A 7,016-nucleotide genomic window follows, 5' to 3' on the forward strand; every position below is an offset into this window, starting at 1 on the left:
AAGCCTATTAAGGGGCTCCCGAGTGGCGCAACCGTCTAAGCGTTGGTCCTATCATAAGGAGATCGCGAGTTCGATCCCTGGTGATGCTACAGCCATCCGTAGCCGGGAGTCCGAGAGAGCACAATTGGCCTCGCTCTCTCTGGGTGGGTGGGATGGCTGCCTTTCTCCCCCCCCATCACTCACTAAGCGTGATGCTAGTCAGCGCAGGCGTCTGTTAGCTGACGTAACAGATCTGGCGGTTGGCGCTTTCCTCCGAGCGCGTTCAGCAGTCCAGTGGCGTTGCGTGAGCAGCAGCTCGAAAAGAAGCGGTGGCTGGTTGCACAGGTCTCGGAGGAAGCCTGTGTTAGCCTTCGCCCTCCTAGCGTTGATGGTGTCGTGTGTGATTGGGGGAGTCCTAACTAGCGGGTGGAATTGGAGACGACTAAATTGGGGAGAAAATCGGGTAAAAATCGAAAAGCCTATTAAGTGCAAGTTAGTCATGTCCAATTCCACCCACTAGCTAAGCCTATCTCAAACATGATGCTACCAGGACTAGGAGGGTGAAAGCTAGCACATGTTTCCTCCAAGTCATTTGAAGCACTACCACATCTTTTTGAGCTGATGCTAACAAAACATCATCGGACAGCTTGACATGCTTGGAAGAGAAAACTGACTGCCAATTGCTGCCAACTGCTAACAAACACCAGTGTTGATTAGCATCATGCTAAGTAACAGTGGGGGAGAGAGGGCCAGCCTACCAACCCAGACAGAGCAAAGACAATTATTCTATCTTGGACTCCCGGCCACAGATGGCTGTACCGTCTCCTGATGGTTGTGCCACTCCGGTCAACTATCTGAGCACTGGCATTATCAACAGCTCAACCACTCAAGTAAATATAATATTGTGCCATCGGTGTAGAGTAAGAGAGAGGGGAGGCCATGGCGCTACATAGCCCCCCTTTAAAGGTCTACCATCTTGGCAACCCACCAGCCAGAGCCAAGTCTCTTGCCTCCAGCTCCTTGGTAGCAAGTACCCTTAGTCCTCACCTCGGACTGTTTCCTTGCCACTATGGCTCCTCCTGTGCCTGGCAGAACTCCCTGCAGCTCGTTGCATCAAGTCCTGTGCAACTGGGGGCAACAGCAGCAACAACTGTGCACCACCCAGCTGCCATCCGCTATCTCTGCTGCCCAGTGCTCCATGAATGCTGGCGTGAGTGCTGCTTGTGTGTGTTGGGGCCTCAATTCCACCTCTGATGACCGAAATGAGCTGGATAAGGGTCACCTTCCATCCGTTTGATTCTCCCTTGCAGCAGGAATATCGGTGAGCCCATGATGCCGAGCATATTGAATCCCATGATGACCAACCGCCAACAAAAAAACACCCACATGTCCAAACACAATAAAACAAAAATAACATATACACACGTCTTTAACCAACAGACAACAACATAAACAGCATCAAACAACAACACTGAGTCCCTTTTCCGGAGGGCGTGCTCCCCCTGAGCCTCCCTGCATGCCCCTTTGCATGGCCATGCAACCAGAACCTCTACAGCAATGTGAGCCAGTAGCAGGATGCTACAATATAAGTTGTTTTCAGAATTTATTCCATTTGCTCTTTGTCTTTATTAAAGATTTTATATTTTTCAGCAGACTTGCTCTCCAAAGTTCAGTCTTAGAAATTGGTTGCATATTCTGCTTCTCATGATCCAAATAATCCCAAACACAGTCAGTGATGTTGGGGTCTGGACTGGGGTCAGTTCATTGAACACCAGCAGGTTGTTTGTTTGATTTTTATTTTTTCTACTTTTTTGTCTATTTCATTTTTTCAGTAATGACTTCTTGACGGCTTCACATCCTTTCAGACCCATTAGTGTTGAGTTGTCTTCTCACAGTGGACGTATGGACGGAAATACCTGTAGATTTATTAAGATTTGGGACACTTATGTTCTCAGAAATATCTGCTGAAAAATAAATATCTTGAGTTTAGGGCATTTTGACTGTATATTAGGTGTATTAAGAGGTTTCTGACCTTTGCTCAGTACTGTATGAACCATAAAAAAGAAACAACCCACACTCTATTGGAAATAGAATACTGTACATCAGTACAAGTAAAACTGCAGTAGAATAATAATTAGAATCATTACTGCTATTGATTAACTTTCATTTTAGTAATTACTGCTGTTAATTAGCTTTCATACAGTGGTGTAAATCACAAAAGCTCTTTATGAAACCAAGGCCAGCAAATTCACTTACTTAGGTTCATATCTTCCGCCTGAGTGCAGAAAACAGCTGTATTTTCATGTCTGGGGAGAATCATATTTATAGAGCAAGAATGATCCTGTGTTAAGTGTATTCCTAGAGAAATCCATGGAATAATTATGTTGCATTGTTTTCCCTCATGGTCAGCCCTCCCATTGGAGCAAAGCTGAATGTTAAAAAGTTAAAAACGGCAGCTTAAACACAGAGGACTGTTTTTCAAAGGCCAACTAAAACCAGTGTTTTCAGACAGCTCCTCAGAAAGGCAACTCTCGCGACTCCTTAGTCCCCAACAGTTGTGCAAAAAATGTGCTTCCATTGAAGGTAATGATTTATACGAATAAATGCTTGTGGCAGGTTTCAGTTTTGTACCATGTGCATTTTTTGAAGATATAGATGTGTTATGACATCAGTCTATATAAGTATAAAGTGAATTAAGATTAAATTTAACTCTAATTATATTCAGACTGAAGTATGAGGGTATTGTGTGTATTGTTTGACAAGCTTTTGAAAATGCCTGAATATTTATTATCAAATTTCTATGAAAGAAAACATTTGGGACATGAATGATTAACTACAAAGCAAGCATTTATTAACATGATTTAAGATCATTTAGCATTATGTAAAGGCTATCTTTAAGGATTACATTATGGTATAATATAGAAAAAGGGCATTTTCACTGAAGCCCATGCATATTTTAGAGAAGGACGAAAGACTGCGGTGCCTTCAGGGCCTTCAGTACTTTCAGAGCCTGCTCAATTACTGACTACTTACATTTCAATTATGTGCCAGTGGAGACAAAACAACAAAATGTGCAATTATTGCAATTAGCTTGTTAGTTTAATAGCTAAGCAAAATTGTATTTGTGGGATTTTAAGGTAGCCCTTCATGGCTTTTATGACAGATGGTTTGTTACTGGTTATCAGTAAAACATGTAATTAATTGATATTTGATTCGTCCTATGACTGGTTAGCAAATGCATTCATTCAAAGCGACAGCTTTACAGAATGTTGGCAAAAATTACATTCAACCTAATGCAGAATTGTACTCCTCTTTGTTTAATCTCTTATATAAGTACTAAACACCATTGGGATACAAACACTGTCACTAGGGTGGATTTCAATATCTTTAGTTCGGTAACATAATTATAGACTACCACATTCCATTGCAACCCCCATTGCAACCCATTTTATTTTTGGTTTTCTATATTAAAAGGTAAAGAAAGTTATGAAAATGTACAGATATGCACATTTCCATGTGAAAAACTAAATATAGTGTACTTTTAAAACCCACTTAAGGTACACAATTTGACCTTAAGACCAATGTCACCTTTGATGCAAAATGATGTTGACTTTAAAATGTTTACGCTAGTGATCTGGACTGTCTTCTTGTAGCTGATCAAAACTTAGCTAGCTGACTAATTTGTATCCAGCAACATTGTGCCTGATACACTTGTACCAGCACACCACACTCTCCCATTTTTTTGTTCTAAAAACATTCTAAGAATAATACACTGTTAGAAATAAAGGTTGTGTGCAGGTACATTTTTCATTCATCACGGTACAAACAATGTAAATTTTCCCCTTAAAGGTGCAACAGTGGTTTTAAGGTCAACTTTGTACCTTAAATAGGTTTTTCCAGGTGAAAAGTACATATTTGTACCTAAACTAAAAAGCCTGGAGATGAGACGGGGTGTGTGGAGTCAATACAGCTTAGAAAATATAATTTCAATGGATTATGGTGCAGTTATGTTCCATGACTAAAGGGACTAAGGTGTTTCCTTGAGGGTACCACCCCAGTGACAAGAGGGGGACTGCTCTATTTCCTATTTATTTCTGACAGTGTACACATGTTCTATTAATGTTTTTAGTGGGATGTTTTTTTGTTCCCAGAATGTTCTTCATGTACTATAATCTGTGGCCCTGACATCATCCTCAAAACATCATCTGAGTGTTGCAATTAAAAATGTTATGTCTTAGTTAACATGTAACCTTATAGGAACATCATTTGAAATCATGAACATTAGATTAAACGGTTTTCTTTAAACATTATTAGGACTTGTAGCCATAGCCAACGTTTTGAGAACATTCCCTGCTAGCTAAGATGCCACTACCATGCCAGTGTCACTGCTGTGCTGAGAATGATCCACCCCCCAAATGATATGGTTCTTTGGTGGTCCTTTTCCATTGATGGAAAGGGTAGAGGTGGGCTGACAAATTATCACTTGCTCACGTGTAATTACCATGTTGGTTTCACTGCTCTGCTGAGAATGGAACATCACCCAAATAATACCTGGTCAGCAGTGGTCTTACGGTGGTCCCTTTCAATTGATGGACAGGGCAGAAGGGGGCTGATAAACTGCATGTACAGCCAGTAACTGTAAACCTACAAATTGTACCAGTATAGCTGGCGTTTCTGATAAAAAGGCCAATAAGTACGAGTTTTTCAGCATGTGGTTTTTCATTTAGTTTGTACACCCACTGTATCAATTTGATAAAAACTGAGATAGATTGAATGAGAATTTAAATTTGCCATTGTTCTGTAAATCTTGTAAAACCTCACAAGAGATGCTGCAAAGGAACTCATTTGTGGGGGAGCATGGATAAACCAATTGATAGATGCCTCACAATGTTAGAGCCATTCTATTTGCTAGGAAGTTAATATAATAACTTCCCACTGACTTCACAAACTCTTTTCAATGCAGATATTGGCCTGATTTGGTGAAAACCGGATCTGAGTACGACATGTTCTTTTTTGACCAGATGCTGGCAAGAGCTTCAAAAGTAAGTGCTAAAAGGCCCAAACTTATCACTTTGTCAGCCCCACCTGCTAAAATGGCAGCCTTTCCTATGGAGCAAAATGCCCCTACATAGAGCCACTGAGGACAAAGCCAGCATGATCCCCTCATCCATCAAAGCAATTCACTGCCTCCACCTTGTAGCATGTCCCAAAGTACCTTTAGCTGAGGTACAGCAACAGCGCTAACTCTTTCAGACAGACGTTCGCTCTGTCTCCAGAGCTCTCTCTTCTTAGAATGGCAGCACATACCCTGTGAGCTGCCTCCTACTTTAGCAGTAGTTCATCGCAGGAATACATGCCTCTTTCATGGAGGGGAAGAATGAACCACTGAGCTTTAGAAAACTAGCTTCACACTGGTCTTTCTTTCTCAGGGAACTGAGTATAAAATGAACTGGAAAAGCTCAGCACTGGACCTAATCTTTAGTCACGCTGAGCACTGAGGCTCAGATGCTCAGCGTGATTGCTTTGACGGAATAGTGACGTTACGGATTATTATTATTACATGTGATGATTATATGAAGTCGCTGTCTGAGTGATTGAGTAATAGTAGTCAACTTTAGTGGGTTGAATGCTAACTCTTCTAATTGCTCTCTGGCCAGAGATCATATTTAATTTGAAAATTGCTTATGGATTTGAAAGTTGGACAAATTGTGATCATTAGATTAAAAGATTAAGAAAAAAAAATCAACCAATTATTAATCATCATCACAGTGAAATGACCATGAAAATAAAAATGTTAAGCTGTATAGTTTTCCAGCTCAGCATTACTTCCCCAAAAGTCCTTTATTTTAGTCCACTTTTTATTTTACAAGTATGCCATAACTTTTGCAGGCCACATCTTATTTTATTTTCCTGTAATATTTAAAAACAACAAAGAATAAATAAATAAATAAATAAATAAATAAATGTGCATGAAAATCTGCAGAAGTGTGTCTCTGCAGAGGATGTTTCAACTTATTTTCACCTGGAAAATCAATAAATAAATGTCATTTGATTATCAGCATCCAAACGTTTGCACATTATTGTATGTTAATCCATTTATTATCATAATAATTATATCATAATGTTTAATTATAATAGTGCCAATACACACATGCTTTGTCACAAAGTAATCAAAATGCACAATGGCAAATGGCCGGGGGGTGGGGGGTGTAAAGCAGCCACCACTGGACTCTAGAGCAGTGGAAACGGGTTCTGTGAAGTGATGAATCACGCTTCTCTATCTGACAGTCTGATGGACGAGTCTGGGTTTGGTGAATGCCAGGAGGACATTACCTGCCTGACTAGTTCCAGTGAAGGGAAATCTTGATGCTTCAGCATAGCAAACCATTTTGGACAATTCTATGCTTCCAACTTCGTGGGAACAGTCCAAACAGAAAAGGGTCATAAAGGCAGGGCTGGGTGAGTTTGGTGTGGAAGAACTTGACTGGCCTGCACAGAGCCCTGACCTCAACCCCACTGAACACCTATAGGCTGAGCTAGAACAGAGATTGCGAGCCAGGCCTTCTCGTCCAACATTGGTGTCTGACCTCACAAATGCTCTTCTGGGAGAATGGGCAAGAATTCTCACACAGTCCAAAATCTTGTAGAAAGCTTCCCAGAAGAGTGGAAGCTGTTATAGCTCCATATTAATGCTTGTAGATTTAGAATTAGATGTCATGTGTATGTACATCTGCACACATTAATTATATATTAATGTGACAACATTTCACTGTTTTATAAAAGCAGTATGCAGCTCAGGGCCACACGTTATAGTGATTTTACTCTGTTTGATATTGTGGGGAAACCACAGTAATGCACAGCCTCTCATAGTTTATTACTTTAAGGGAGCTGAGGTATAAATAAAAACACATCCTTAGCTGTAAGTATCATATTAGCAAGAATTAGCTAGATAGTAGACTAGAGAACCTTACCTTTATTGCATTGCAGATTTGGATGAACTTATTCTAGTTCAAATTTAACCCTGTACTGCATGCATT

Source organism: Colossoma macropomum, unplaced genomic scaffold (assembly GCF_904425465.1).
Source record: "Colossoma macropomum unplaced genomic scaffold, Colossoma_macropomum, whole genome shotgun sequence".
Taxonomy (NCBI): domain Eukaryota; kingdom Metazoa; phylum Chordata; class Actinopteri; order Characiformes; family Serrasalmidae; genus Colossoma; species Colossoma macropomum.